Source organism: Giraffa tippelskirchi, chromosome 2 (genome assembly GCF_054371585.1).
Source record: "Giraffa tippelskirchi isolate mGirTip1 chromosome 2, T2T-mGirTip1v1.2.pri, whole genome shotgun sequence".
Lineage (NCBI taxonomy): Eukaryota > Metazoa > Chordata > Mammalia > Artiodactyla > Giraffidae > Giraffa > Giraffa tippelskirchi.
This window is the reverse complement of record NC_137276.1, coordinates 54,555,144-54,570,776: the sequence shown is the minus strand read 5'-3', so window position 1 is coordinate 54,570,776 and position 15,633 is coordinate 54,555,144. Positions and strand designations below refer to the sequence as shown.

Below are 15,633 nucleotides of genomic sequence, written 5' to 3'. Positions count from 1 at the left end.
CTGTGAGGCAGCTTACACAGAGGACAGAAACTGGAAATTGCACAGATGAAGTGTTCAGTGTTGAAAGGTATATCAGAACTATGATATGTGAATGCCTTGAGGACAAGGACTTATTCAATACTGTGTCATCAAACTGCTATCTGATATCTGATGCATAAAAAATACTTCATTATATGTTGTTGCTGATTTCACTAAAAGCAGTTTCAGTGCAATGATGGAAGCAATAGACAGACTTTAGTGGACTGTAAGAGACAAAGGGAAGTGAGAAAATAAACAACTCTTTTAAAAGTCGTGGTTCTGAAGGTAAGAGCCAAAAAAAATTACAAGGGAAGGACATACATTAAGTTCTTTTCATGGCATTAAGACATGAGAAACTTGCATTTATATCTTAGCTAAGAAAAAGAGCCAGAGATGGAGAGAAATTGAAAATCCAGGAGAGAAGATAAAAGGTTGACACGGAAATGAACTTTAATGAAGTAAAATAGATACAGATGTTTGTAGGTGGAGGGGTAAGAGTGCATGCCAGATGGCCTTTATTTTTAATTAGGTGGGAGGTGAACTGCTCTGCTGGGAGAGTAGAGAAAGAATAAGGGCCAAGAGAAAGGCTTGCATTTGGAATAGATGGAAAACGAGAGTACAAACTGAACTATCAACATAAGCTCATTTCTCATAGACATTTGTCACCATGTGGGCTGCACCTTTATTCACAGAAGTATGCAGCCTCACTTTGATATCAGTATCTCCAACCCCACGTGACTCATGTCTTCTCTGAACCAGCTTTGTGCTCACAATAACTGAAGACCGAATGGGCTATGTGTAAATGTATATAACTACTTCTCAAATCACATTTAATCAGCACACTATGTTCTTGAATTTAACAAACATGCTATTTTTTCAGAGACACATTTAAGCATTATGCTTTGTTCAAGGACAAAATAAATGGAGGAGGCTGGAGATGGATTTGCTCACTTACCTTTGTGTGTGCACGCTACTGAGCACAGAATATCTTATGAGTCATAGGAGAGCATGACCTAATTTTTGACAAATGCTTTTGCAAATTTCACATGCAGTGGTAGAAGAATATTTTAAATCCTAATTGAACGAAGCTATCTCATTACCTGGCTATACTGACCGATGAGCATTGCCATGGTGATGAGGCAATCAAGTTAGCAGGTCCTACTGTGAGAATTTTCCATTCCGGATGCTTTATCAAGTTCCATCTTGCTCATCTTCAAACACAATCTAATCAGCAGGAATATAGAGAAAATTATTTAGTGAGATAGAAGCAGATGTCACAAAAGAAAAAGTTTTCTTGAACAATTATAATGCCAGGTATATTGACATCAAGTTTACAAAGAAAATTTCTTTTTAAATTTGATAAAAAATATTTAGGCTGATCAACAACAAATTAAAACTTCAAAATATATGTATCCATTTTAATGTTTTTAAACTTTTATACATATTTTGGTAAAAATCAAAGTTTAAACAATCAAATGTTCTGTTGTCTTCACATAGTCTCAAAGATAATTATTACTTGGGTTATGGATTGATTGTGTCCCCCTTCAAATTCATATGTTAAAGTCTTAACCTCCAACGTAATGGTATAGTGGAAATGTAGTCTTTGGGAGATAAATTTAGATGAGGTCATAAGGATGGGGCCTCATGATGGGATTAGCGCCTTTTTAAGAAGAGGAAGAGACACCAGGTGCACGCTCTCATGGCTGCTCTCACTCTCTCCCTCCGTCTCTGCTTCCATCCCTCCTTCTCCCTCAGTCATGTGAAGACACAGTAAGAAGTCAGTTATCTACAAGCCAGGAGTAGAGCACTTACTGAGAACCAGATTAGCTGGCACGTTCATCTTGGACTGCCCAACTTCCAGAAATAAATTCCTATTGTTTAAGCCACCAAATCTATGCTATTTTGTTATGGCAGCTCCACTGGCTAATACATTTTGTTTAAATGGGACCTAAATACATCTTACAGCTTGGTGGAGGTCAGGTATTGAAAGAAAGATAAGTAACTTTCATGCTCAAAAATAAAACCTAAGTGCAAGAATTCAAAGAGGTTTCAATTATATCTCAAAATGGGAGTATAGAACCATACTCTTTTGGAGACTATAAAAAAGTTAAAATTTTTATCACTTCTGCGTGTTTCCTATTACTATGTTCTTAGCCTAAGTGACAATAAAAATGCTCAAGTAAGAAGGCATTATGAAATTGTGTTTAGGAGCAGAAAGAAGGGGAAGAACCAAGAGAACTACATTCATTTTTGTCATTTGCAGTATGGGAGGAAAACTTCATGGAATAAAATCTTTTTAACAAGATTTAAGGAGAAAATGAAATTTTGGATAAAAGTGGCAATAGACCAATTGTGTCAATATGTGTCTTTTAAATTTCTCATTAAAATTTCCATGAAAATATGCTAAAATATAATATAAACATAAACAACTACATTGTAAGCCCAAAATAATACAAGATAAAATACCAGAATCTGCAATTCATTTATACTCTTTTATATGCTACAGACGTTAGTGTCATAATTGTTTTATTTCACTAGTATGTGCCCAGAACCTAGGCTAGCCCTTGGTATTCATTAGGTGCTCAGTAAACATTGGTTATCATCATTGTTTGCTAGATATTTTTTGAGAATTGATTGAGACGAACCTTTTGAACCACACACCATATGCTTTTCCCTTAGAAAGATAATATCTTAGATAGCTTCCAAAGAAAGTAGGCAGACACAATTTCCTACCTTAATGTATATTCAGTGACACAGGGGTTACACTGACCAGGGGAAGACCTACTACATAAGTGCTATCATCTGAGCAAGTCAGAATAAGAATAATCTTCCTGTCTGTTTTTTTAAACAACTCTTCTTACAGATATTTGGCTCCACAAATCAGGATTTCACATCATAGTACAAGAGAAGAGTGTAAGGTCATGTGCTGTTGTGTGGAAAATATAGATAAGAAAATTTAAGAGCAATTCATTTTGAGTTATTTAGACCTTCATATCCTATACAATACAAAGAGACTTATAAACAGCATTTGCTTCTTTGGCTTATTCCTAGAACTGAACTGTCGGTGCAAAGTAGATTCAAATGGAATTAATTCCAAAACACATAAAAACAATACCTACTGACATAGCAAACCAGAATGAAGTGGAATACTTATTCATATAATCTTCAGAACTACGGGAAAAGGTGCCAGAATCTAAGTGGACAGTGAGCACTAAAGTTAAAGTGACCTTGCCCATGATTTTTGAATATTAGAAGCCAATATGAGAATTGAAGACTATGATTTAAACAGAAAACTGATCCAAGTAATGATAAATGGGACTTGTGAAATGCCACTTTAAACTTGGAAAGATGCTCAAGAAAAACATGATTGGAAATAATTTTTTAAAAGGAAAAGAAGAAAAAAAATATATATATATAGTATTATTTGTATTATTTTCTTCTAGCTACTTGTATTATTTTCTTCTAGCTACTTTCATCCACTACATATAAATGAGCTTGTTCAGTAGTAATTAAAATTATAACTTTCAATGTAAAATTAAACTTTCCTCAAAATATTATTTTAGCAAAAAATAATAATGGTAATTTATATAGTTTTTTTTAATAATCTTTTAAATTTGTTTCACTCATTTTAGCAAAACACCTTTAGTAAATTAAAATATGGTGTATTTTGAATAAAGTGAAGTGGAGATATCAGTGAGAAATTGAAGCTGGTAAAACATTTGTATCACTAATGTATTTTACCAATGATGAATTTATGGCCCTGTGAAAGTGAAAGTCTATCAGTTGTTTGCAAACCCATGGACTACACAGTCCATGGAATTTTCAGGCCAGAATACTGGAGTGGGTAGCTTTTTCCTTCTCCAGGGGATCTTCCTAAGCTAGGGGTCAAACCCAGGTCTCTCTCATTGCAGGCAGATTCTTTACCGTCTGAGCCACCAGGGATAGAATAGAAGGTATTCAATAAATAATAGAAAAAAAACTGCCGTCTCTATTTCCAATATTGATATACTCATTTGAACTTGGGAGGTTTTTAACTTTCATCTTCATGAATCTCTTACTAATTATAAAATAAGTCAGATGGAGTTTCACCTTAAACTCTAATTGGACAAACCACTGAACCTCCATCATGCTGTACACGTCCAGGATATTTTTTGTCATTGAAGAGTAAAATTGTAAGCCTCTGAGAACACTATACATGTTTTGTTATAAAGGAAAAATCATCTTATAGTTTTCTGGGCAGATAAGAAATATCAGCAAGAGATGGTTTACAAAAATAAAGGGAAGACATTTTTTCCAAATATACTACCTTGTATAAAATAAAAAAACTAATGAGAACCTATGGTATAGCACGGGGAACTCTACTCAGTGATCTCTTGTGACCTAAATGGGAAAGAAATCTAAAAAAGAGTGTGTGTGTGTGTATAAAACTGATTCACTTTGCTGTATAGCAGAAACTAGCACAACATTATAAAGCAACTATACTTCAATAAAAAATAGAAAGAAAACTTAAATATGCTTTGAAAAACAGACTAGGATTCATCCTGTCATAGAGTCTCCCACTGTGATAGTCTCATTTACCAAAGTTATGGATTTAGATATGAAAATATCCAAGAAAATTTGCAGGCTCCTCACAAGAAGCCTTGGTGGCTCAGACGGTTAAGAATCTGCCTGCAATGCAGGAGACCAGTGTTCAATCCCTGGGTCAGGAAGATCCCCTGGAGAAAGGAACGGCTACCCACTCCAGTATTCTTGCCTGGAGAAGTCCATGAACAGTGCAGCCTGGTTCACTACAGTCCATGGGGTCACAAACACACACACAACTGAGGACACAACTGAGCGACTACCATACATAAGAAGCCAATTGTGTGTTACTTAGTCATATGTATATTATGGCAGAAGAATACCTCAGTCCAGTATGCAGAACAGAGTAAGGCAGAAGAGCTGCTGGGCTAGCATTTTTTAAAGACCTGGGCCCCTGAGACCAGGAATCTTTCCATACCTCCCACCTAACTTCCTCTCCCTAGTAGTAGTAGCCTGGAGTATAGCTGATAACCATGGGGATTAGGAAGGATGATGTTAACTACACAAATTAGGCTAGATTTAAGATTCATGGACTCATCTTTCTCCCATAATTTTGGTGGTCACAATGAGTAAATCAATTTATCTGATCTGAAACAAATCAATTTACTTTTCTGAGTCTCAATTTCCTCAAACATAAAGGAAGGGAGGAAACCAAATGAACTATTTAGCGATGGATCAATTCTAAAGCCTTTTATGATTCATTTTCATCTTTTTTTCACGGCTCCACATTCTTCACAGGGAACCAATTCTTTATCTACGAAAGCAGACACAGCTTCCAGCCACAGACAAATAGTTGCAGGCGGGCATAGAAAAGTAATTCAAAGATCATTTCTTCTTGGCATCAGCTAGCCAATCCCATCAAGAAATTCCAGCTGCCACATTTTTCAGAACCCAGCTACTCTTCCCTTTAGTAACTTCAGTCTCCATTCTGAAATTCAGGGCTTTGTCCACGCTTTTGTGGACAAAAGGTTGGTCACTACTCTTTTTGCCTCTGGCTCTTTACTCCAGATTGCACTTAAAAACTGTTTTGAAAGCTCTGAGTCCACTATTCAGGAACAGCTGTTAATGAAAACAATCTGAGTTGACGTTGCTTCTGCTCCGCAGCAGTGATTTAGCTCAAACTAACTTCTCGCCCCACAATTATGGGCTTGCCGCAGTCATCCTGTGAGGCCTGTGTCTGGCAGGGGAAGGGACATGGGCAGAACAAGGAGAGGATGTGAAACAAGCCAGCAGCCCCTGGATGACAGGTCTCCCCAAGAGAGCCTTCCCCAGCTGGAGCCAGGCAAGCCAAGCCTTTCTGCTGACAGACATGCCTGCTTCCAACCATGTGTCTCTCAACATGTTGTTTATAACCTGCAAGGTAACTCCGTGGTTTCATTTCTCTGAGAATCTCCGGGGAAGCTGGCTTTCTTGGTGACTGTAAAATTGATGCCATTCTCCTGTTTAAAGGCTCTCACAGACTCCCAATCACCTAGAGTAATATGTAAACTTTTATAACAATATCTTACAGGCTTGTTGTAAAATTAAATATTTAAAATTAAATAGTATATTAATATGCCATAGTGAGTGGGAATACACAAGCATTACCAGCTTCCTTCACCTTCTTCCTACCTGATCCAATCCTTATCTATTTTATAGGCTTATCTTCTACTATTCTCATCCCTCGTGTTAGTTTTTCAAACTACTTGAAGTCTCCATTTTTAAAATTCTGTATCTTTGCACAAACGATGACTAGATCTCGAAACTGACGCTGCCCTTTCCTTGTTGGGACAGAACTCATTCTTCAACACTTTAATGACACCCTCCCTGTCTCTCAAAAACAGATACTCGCCCCACCCCTTCCAGGCCATGACTGGTCCTGATGCAGCCCCACTACTGTGGGGCCAAAATTTTGTCATTAATGATAATGATAAAAACTATTGTTCCTTAAATGCCTATTATTTATCAGAAACTGAACTGCTTGTTCACTTTACAAACATTATCCTTACTCTTCAAAATCATCCTGCAATTGTTGATATTTAGCTTCTATTTCAGATGAGGTAAATGAAGTTGAAAGGGGATTGTGTTGCCATAATATACAGCCTACTTTATTTGTCTTCTTGTCTAGACTGTGCTTAAATAATTGTGTAAGAGAGCAGGCCCTCAATAAATGACTCCTCAATAAAGTTGTGAAGGATGCAGAAAACTTTCCTCCTTGGTCCATGATTCTTTTCTTACCCACATCATGGGTTTTTATTTTCCTTTGAAGACATGTTTCTTTAACCTAGCAGTGTTTCAGTACATATCAAAGAATTACAGAGGACCTTGATAGATCATTCAAGAAAAATATTTATTTTTGTAAATCTATTTACATTCACATGCATTACCTTCTCTATAGACAAATAAATCATAAACAATATAACACTGTGTTCCCTGTGATCCTGATACAACCTCGTATCTCTCTGTTAGAATCTTCAATGCATGGAGTAATTGATCTAGGTAATGGGTCTGCCTCTGCCACCAGAAAATTTTAGTTATTTTTATTCTCCTAAGCACCCAACTAGCACCATGGCTGGTATAGAGTAAACATGCAATAAACGCATATGATCTTTAAACAGATTACAATAAGCAGCTTTAGGAGTTATCATGTGGATTAGTCAGCTCAGGATGCTTAAACAACAGACGTTTATCTCTCAGAGCTCTAGAAGCTGGAAGTCGAAGATCAAGGTGCCAGCAGATTCTGTTCCTGGTGAGAACTTTCTTTCTGGTTTGCATATGATTGCTTCCTCTTTGTTCTCACAGGGCAAAGGGAGAGAGACAGAGAGTGCTCTGGTCTCTCTTCCTCTTTTAAGGACACTAATCCTACCATGGGAGCCTCCCTGTCACAACCTAATTTAAGTCTAATTAACTCCCAAAAGTCCAACTTCCAAATACCATCACAGTGCGGAACGGAGCTCCATGTATTAATTGAAGACACAATCACTCAGACTATAACAGCACTCTGCAGCCTTTGCTATGATCACTCAGACCAAAAACAAAGCAAAGATGGTAGGGAAGGTATTCCTCCCTTAGAAACAGACCACTACACAGAAAGGGATGAGAAAAACTAGTTTTGTATTATAAGATTCCACTTGTATCTGACATTCTCTTCCATCAGAGAAGCTAATATGCCCCTTGAAGAGCCAGTACTTTAAGCTGACCTCCCAAGGGAAGGAACAATCTTTGTGATCAGAGACAGCACTCTGGACAGGGGCAGAAAGGGGCATCAAATGAGTAGACAATTTGCCCATCCCAAACCAGCTTGGGGCTTCCCTGGTGGCTCAGACGGTAAAGAATCTGCCTGCAATGTAGGAAACTGGGTTCAATCCCTGGGTTGGGAAGATCCCCTGGAGGAGGGCATGGCAACCCACTCAAGTATTCTTGCCTGGAGAATCTTCATGGACAGAGGAACCTGGTAGGCTACAGTCCTTGGGGTTGCAAAGAGTTGGACACGACTGAGTGACCAAGCACAAACCACAAACCAGCTTTGCCTGTTGTCCCTTCTTTGTTTTATTTCAAGAGGCTTGATTCTATTTTCATCCAGCATAGAAACCAGCCTTTAGTGTTTGCCACTTATCCTGAAAGGGAAGGTTCTCACTGTCTATTTGCCTTGTAATAGATACACAATTGATTCACAAAATCTTCATGCTGCTAAACATGTCAGATGAATCATTTGCTTCCAAAATTACAGGGATCTTTGGGGTCAGGCAGCCTAGGTAAACATAGTCTCCTCCAGAAACACAGAGAAATGCAGACAAGCAGTACCTGGCTTTGGGAGCCGTCTCCATAGGAGTGGTCAGTGCCATCATCCTCTTACAACCCTCAAGAGACTGGGGAATTAGTGTGCCCAAGCCAGCATATGGTGTCTATCTTATTAACCTAATCGCAGGACTCCAGCAAGCTGCTTTCAAGATAATTCGGGCCCCCGTGAATAGTCATCCCTCTTCCCAGCCCCTGCTCATCCCTGGAAGGGATGATGCACGCATATCTCCTCTGCCCAATGGACTCCAAAGAAATCTTGCCAGTGTTTTTAATATCTGCAAAATCCCTCTGTAAATAACACCCAGGCCACACAGCAGGTTGAAGCCAAGAAGCTCAGTTCTGCCTGACAGCTTTCCCCCAAGTTGTTATTTTTGCAGTTGGAAGGGAAGAAAGACCCCTGAACAAAAGATTCACAGCAGCCTTAATGTAGACTTTTTATGATTGTTTTATGGAAAGTTTTTTTTTTTTTTAATATATTTTGAAAAATAAAGTGAACACAGCTTCTCTACCTGGAAACCAATGCTGGTCAGTGACAAGCAAAAAAAAAAAAAAAAAGAAGAAGAAGAATGATAAAAGTAAGCCTAGTTTACAAAACGCACATGCAACTTGGTCTCTATTCAGGCAAGGACCACCCTTTCCAATCTCAATCCCTGTCTCTCCAATCCTACCAACCATGAATACTAACATTTGGGGGGGACTCTTTAGCTAACAGTGTCCTGGGAAACATCTGGTCTGGAAAATCAGAACTGTATCTTTAAGATGAAAAGAGAGGTTTCCTTCAACCTTCAGAAGTATTTGTGACTGATTCCTAAGTAAAAAGGAAGATCTAAAAAGAACATTTAAATGTTCATTGGCAGAGGAGAAAAGGGAACACAGGGGAATAAAATAATATTTATTATATAACTACTTGTGAAAGTAAACAAAGATCACCCAAAAGAAAAAAAGTAAAGGTTATTTATTCATATCTCGTTAAAGCATAGGAGTCAGCTACCACCACTTGTTTTCAGTAAAGACTCAAAAGCTGGCAGAGGAGGGGCTTCCCTGATGGTCTGGTGGCTAGGCCCTGTGCTCTCAATGCAGCAGGCTACAGGAGGGATCCTTGGTCAGAGAATTAGATGCCACATGCCACAGTTAAGAGTTTGCATGCCGCAACTGAAGATCATGCATGCCACAATGAAGATTGAAGATCCCACATGCTGCAACTAAGACTCAGAACAGCCAAATAAATAAATAAAGATTCTTAAAAAAAAGCAGGCATAGAAAAGTGGGACAAAAGGAAGTTCACTGGAAGTTGTTGGTGTAGAAGCTGCAGGTGGCTAACAAAGTGGGTGCATCTTCTGTGTTTGATTTGGGAAGCGTATTTGGCTTTCCCTGGCTGCTCCTGAGTTGGAAGCAGAGGCAAAAAGTAGGAAAGATGGTATTTACTGAGCAAGGTCTGACCCTTGTGGATCGACTGCTGAAGCTATGGTGTGACACCCTAGAATGGTTATTGAAGAGGTTGTGAGTCAAGGCTCTATTGTTTGACATTTTTTTCCATTTGTCCTGTCATGCCCTAACTGTCATATGAAAGTGAAAGTCGCTCAGTCATGTCCGATTCTTTGCAACTCCACAGACTATATAGTCCATGGAATTCTCCAGGCCAGAATACTGGAGTGGGTAGCCTTTCCCTTCTCCAGGGGATCTTCCCAACCCAGGGATCAAATCCAGGTCTCCCGCATTGCGGGTAGATTCTTTACCAGCTGAGCCACAAGGGAAGCCCAAGAATCCTGGAGTGGGTAGCCTATCCCTTCTCCAGGGGATCTTCCTGATCCAAGAATTGAACCGGGGTCTCCTGCATTGCAGGTGGATTCTTTGCCAACTGAACTATCAGGGAAAATATTCTCTATTTATACATATAGCCTCTCATACCAAGTGACAGGTACCATCATTTCATTTAATCTTCACAACAATACTATAAAAAGGACATTGTTTCACTGTCTTTCAAAAGAACAAACTGAGGCAAGTTATTCAAGGTTCCAGGGGTTGTAACTGGCAGGACCAGGTCTTAGGTGTTAAGAAGTCTGACTCAGAAATCCTTCTACAGTTGTAAAGTGGTATCGCATTGTGATTGTGATTTGCATTTCCCTGATGACTAATGATAATGAACATTTCTTGATGTACTTATTAGCCACTTTTATGTCTTCCTTGGAGAAATACCTTCCTTTCCAGGTGTTTGAAAATTTTCAGTTGGGTTATTTGTCTTTCTGTTAGTGAGCTGTAAAACTTGCTATTAGTCCTTTATTTACTCTAGATACAAATCCATTATTAGCACATGATTAAAAGTAATTTCTCCCATCCTGAGGCTTCATTTTCACTTCTTTAATAATGTCATTTGAAACACAAAATTTTTAATATTGATTAAGTGCAACTTAACTATTTTTGATGCTCATGGTTTTGATGTTGTATCTAAGAATATTTGCCAAATTTGAGAGCATGAACATTTATCCTTGTATTTTCTTCTAATAGTTCTATAGTTTAAGCTCTCATACTTGGTTTTTAATCTGTTTTGAGTTGATTTGTATAATACCATGTGAGGTAAAGTCCAACTTCATTCTTTTTTATGTAGTTATCCAGTTGTCCCTGTTCTGTCTGCTGAAAATATAACATCAATAGCCTTTTCTCATTAATAGCCTTGGCACCCTTGTTTAAGATCAGACTACCATAGATTTATGAGTTTATTTCTAGATTTTCAACTCTATTCCTCTGATCTTCTTTATTCTTTTGCTCTTTATATCTGTCTTCATGCCAGTTCTAAATTATCTTGATTATTGTTGCTTTGTAGAAAGTTTTGAAAGTTTGAAAGTTCTCCCACTTTGTTCTTCTTTTTTGAGATGGTTTTGGCTATACTTGGTCCCTTGCAAATCTATTAAATACAAGAATTTTAAACTCAGCTTTTAAATTTCTACAAAGTCACCTGAGATTCTGGTAGAGATTGTGTTGAATCATAAACTGGTTGGGGGAATATTGCCATACTAACAATAATAGGTCTTCCCATCCATGAACACAAATGTTTTTCACTTTTTAAGCCTTTTTAAATTTTAAAACAGTGCTTTGTAGTGCTCAGAGTATAAGTTTTACACGTTCCTTGTTAAATTTACTCCTAAGTATTTTATTCATTTTGATAATATTCTGAATATAATTGCCTTCTTAATAACTGATTTTGTGTATTAATCTTATATCCTGCAACCTTGCTGAACTCATTTTTTAATTTTATAAAATTTTCAGTGGCTTCCTTGGGATTTTCTACATAAAAGATCAAGTGATTTAGGTTCTTCAGTTCTTTCTTTACTGCATAATTTTTCATTAAGTGAATATTTTCTAATATAGTGGTTTTATTTAATTAATTGTATTTACACTATAGTTTTTGATATCTAGTTTAGTGGTTGCTCTAGGATTTACCATATGCATTTTTTCAAACTCAGCTTCAGATTTATACAAGCTCAATTCAAGTGATACAAAGAAATGCTACTTCAAATGGCTCCATTCGTTTTGCTACCTTTTGTGGTATTATTTTTATACACATTATATCTATTAATATTACTAGTTTGCTTGGGCTGCCATAACAAATTACCACAGACTGAGTGGCTTAAGCAACAGAAATTTGCCCATAGCTCTGGAGGTTAGAAGTCCAAGATGAAGATAGTTTCGTTTGGTTTCTCCTGAGGTTGCTCTCCTTGGCTTACAGATGGCTGCCTTCTCACCGTGTCCTCACATGGTCTTCCCTCTGTGCAGACACATCCCCAGTGTCTCACTTTGTGTCCAACTTTCCTCTTCTAGTAAGGATATCAGTCAGATTAACTTGGAACCCACTCTAATGGTCTCATTTTAACTTAGTCACCTCTTTAAAGGCCCTATCCCCAAATATATAATTACGTTCAGAGGTAACAGGGGTTAGGGTTTTAACATGAATTTGGAGGGAACACAGTTCATTTCATAACAGCCATGTAAACCATGCCCCACTCTATATTGCTTATCAAGCCCCATTTCAACCAGTCTATACTCCAAACTGTAGTTAAAGTGATCTTTTAAAAAATGGAAATTTGATGAAACAATGGGCATGCATAAAACCTTTACTCAGATTCTGTTCACTTTTGGACCAAAATATGACCATCACGACCTCCATGCCTGCCAGTGTAGTATAGCATTTAAATGAGCCAACTCTGAAGCCTACTAGGTTAAAGTCTGAGCCTCCCTACTTATTTGTCCTTATTTCATAAATTAGCTATTTCATTTCTCTTAGTCTCAGTTTCTTCATGCATAAAAAAATAGTTTCTACTATAGGTTGTAGTAGTTGTGAAACTTCTTTGGTAGGGATTAGATGAGACAGTCCATGGAAAGTGCTTTCTTCTTGTTGTTGTTCAGTCGCCTAGTCATCTCTGACTCTTTGCAACCCCATGGACTGCAGCATACCTGGCCTCCTTGTAAAGTGCTTAGCACAGAGTAAAAGTTTAAAAATGGTCATTTATTAGTATTTAGCTCTATACTGACTTTTCTTATTTTGTACTTTCCTCTTCCCTATTTCTACAGTCCCACCACACTTGTCTTATTTTAATCCTTAAAATGTCATGTCAGAATACATCCTCTTTGACAATTCCAGAATGTCATACAAATGGAATCTTTTGGTGTACAACATTTTGAGACTGGATTCTTCTATTTACTATAAGGCATTGAAGATTCAGTCAGGTTGTCCTACATATGAGAAGTTTCTTCATTTGTGCCATAGAGCAATATTTTCATTGTAGGTTTACCACTATTTGTTTACCCATTTATTCATCGAAGGTCATTTGGGTCATCTCATTGTTTGGTGATCATGTGTAATGCTACTAAAAACATCTAAAAACATTTATATACAGGGTTTTGTGTGAATATAAGTTTTAATTTCTCTAGTATAATTATTTAGAAGTACAATTGCAGGCCCATATGGACATGGAACAACAGACTGGTTTCAAAGGAAAAGGAGTACATCAAGGCTATATATTGTCACCCTGCTTATTTAACTTATATGCAGAGTACATCATGAGAAATGCTGGGCTGGAAGAAACATAAGCTGGAATCAAGATTGTCAGGAGAAATATCAATAACCTCAGATATGCAGATGACACCACCCTTATGGCAGAAAGTGAAGAGGAACTAAAAAGGCTCTTGATGAAAGTGAAAGAGGAGAGTGAAAAAGTTCGCTTAAAGCTCAACATTCAGAAAACTAATATCATGGCATCTGGTCGCATCACTTCATGGCAAACACATGGGGAAACAGTGGAAACAGTGGCTGACTTTATTTTTCTGGGCTCCAAAATCACTGCAGATGGTGATTGCAGCCATGAAATTAAAAGATGCTTACTCCTTGGAAGGAAAGTTATGACCAACCTAGATAGCATATTAAAAAGCAGAGACATTACTTTGCCAACAAAAGTCTGTCTAGTCAAGGCTGTGGTTTTTCCGGTGGTCATGTATGGATGTGAGAGTTGGACTATAAAGAAAGCTGAGCGCTGAAGAATTGATGCTTTTGAACTGTGGTGTTGGAGAAAGCTCTTGAGAGTCCCTTGGACTGCAAGGAGATCCAACCAGTCTATCTTAAAGGAGATCAGTCCTGGGTGTTCATTGGAAGGACTGATGTTGAAGCTGAAACTCCAATACTTTGGCCACCTGATGTGAAAAGCTGACTCATTTGAAAAGACCCTGATGCTGGGAAAGATTGAGGGCAGGAGGAGAAGGGGATGACAGAGGATGAGATGGTTGGATGGCATCATCAACTCGATGGACATGGGTTTGGGTGGACTCTGGGAGTTGGTGATGGACAGGGAGGCCTGGCGTGCTGTGGTTCATGGGGTCGCAAAGAGTCGGACACGACTGAGCAACTGAATGAACTGAATTGATGAGAGGTGTAGGTTTAACTATAAGAAACTGTCAAACTTTTCCTGAGTGTAACAATGTACCATTTTTTATACCCACCAGCAAGGTGTAAAAGAGTCCCTATGAATCTCTATAGCAACTGAATGAACTGAATTGATGAGAGGTGTAGGTTTAACTATAAGAAACTGTCAAACTTTTCCTGAGTGTAACAATGTACCATTTTTTATACCCACCAGCAAGGTGTAAAAGAGTCCCTATGAATCTCTATTCTAACCAGCACTCATGTCTTAATTTGAATTTCTTTAATGACTAATAATTTTGAACACTTATAATATGCTCATTTGCCACTTAAAGACCCTTTGTGGTGAGACGTCTCTTCAAATATTTTGCCCACTTTAAAAACTAAGTTATTTTACAATATAATTTAAAAATTAAGTTATTTTCTCATTTGTGTCCAACTCTTTGCAACCCCACAGACTACACAGTTCATGGAATTCTCCAGGCCAGAATACTGGAGTGAGTAGCCTTTCCCTTCTCCAGGGGATCTTCCCAACCCAGGGATTGAACCCAGGTCTCCCACTTTGCAGGTGGATTCTTTACCAGTTAAGCCACAAGGGAAGCCCAATAATTTTGAACGCTTATAACATGCTCATTTGCCACTTAAAGACCCTATGTGGTGAAGTGTCTCTTCAAATACTTTGCCCACTTTAAAAATTATTTTCTCATTTTCCAGATTTGAAAGTTGTTAATATATTCTGGGCTTCCCAGGTGGCTAAGTGGTAAAGAATCTGCCTACCAATACAGGATATGTGGGTTTGATCCCTTGGTCAGGAAGATTCCTTGGAGAAGAGAGCAACAACCCATTCCAGTATTTTTGCCTGGAAAATTCCACAGACAGAGGAGCCTGGCAGGCTACAGTCCATGGAGTCACAAAGAATCAGACACGACTGAGCATGTACAATATATTCTGATATATATTTCAAATATTTTTCTTAGTCTGTGGTTTACTTTTTTTCTCAACAGGATCTTTCACAAAAGCAAACATTTTAAATGTTGATGATATCCATTTTATCATTTTTTTTGATCAATTACGATTTTTGTCTTATATTTAAGAATTTTTCCCTACCTTTTTCCCTGTTTTCTACTAAGGGTCTAATTATGTTTTAACTCTTAATTATTCTTTATTCTTCAGATAATATTTCACTCTCTCAGAGAAGCCTTCTCTAACTTCACAGAGAAGTATGAACTCTGTGTTATATATCTTCAGAGCATTTTAAACACATTTCCCATATTTACTTCAGTTTACAATTACACATGTTGTGTGATTATTTGCTAAATATCTGCCATCTTCCATATTTTTCCTCA

The 15,633-nt window shown here is 37.8% G+C and overlaps 1 long non-coding RNA gene across 1 annotated transcript in view; it reads right to left on the bottom strand.

Annotated features, from left to right (window-relative positions):
* The window catches only part of LOC145535150 (uncharacterized), a 472,362-nt gene that overhangs the window by 449,333 nt on the left and 7,396 nt on the right, over nucleotides 1–15,633 (bottom strand). The window contains exon 5 of the long non-coding RNA XR_014075314.1: nucleotides 1,119–1,242. This is a non-coding gene — a long non-coding RNA (uncharacterized LOC145535150). The remainder of the gene's footprint in view (nucleotides 1–1,118; nucleotides 1,243–15,633) is intronic.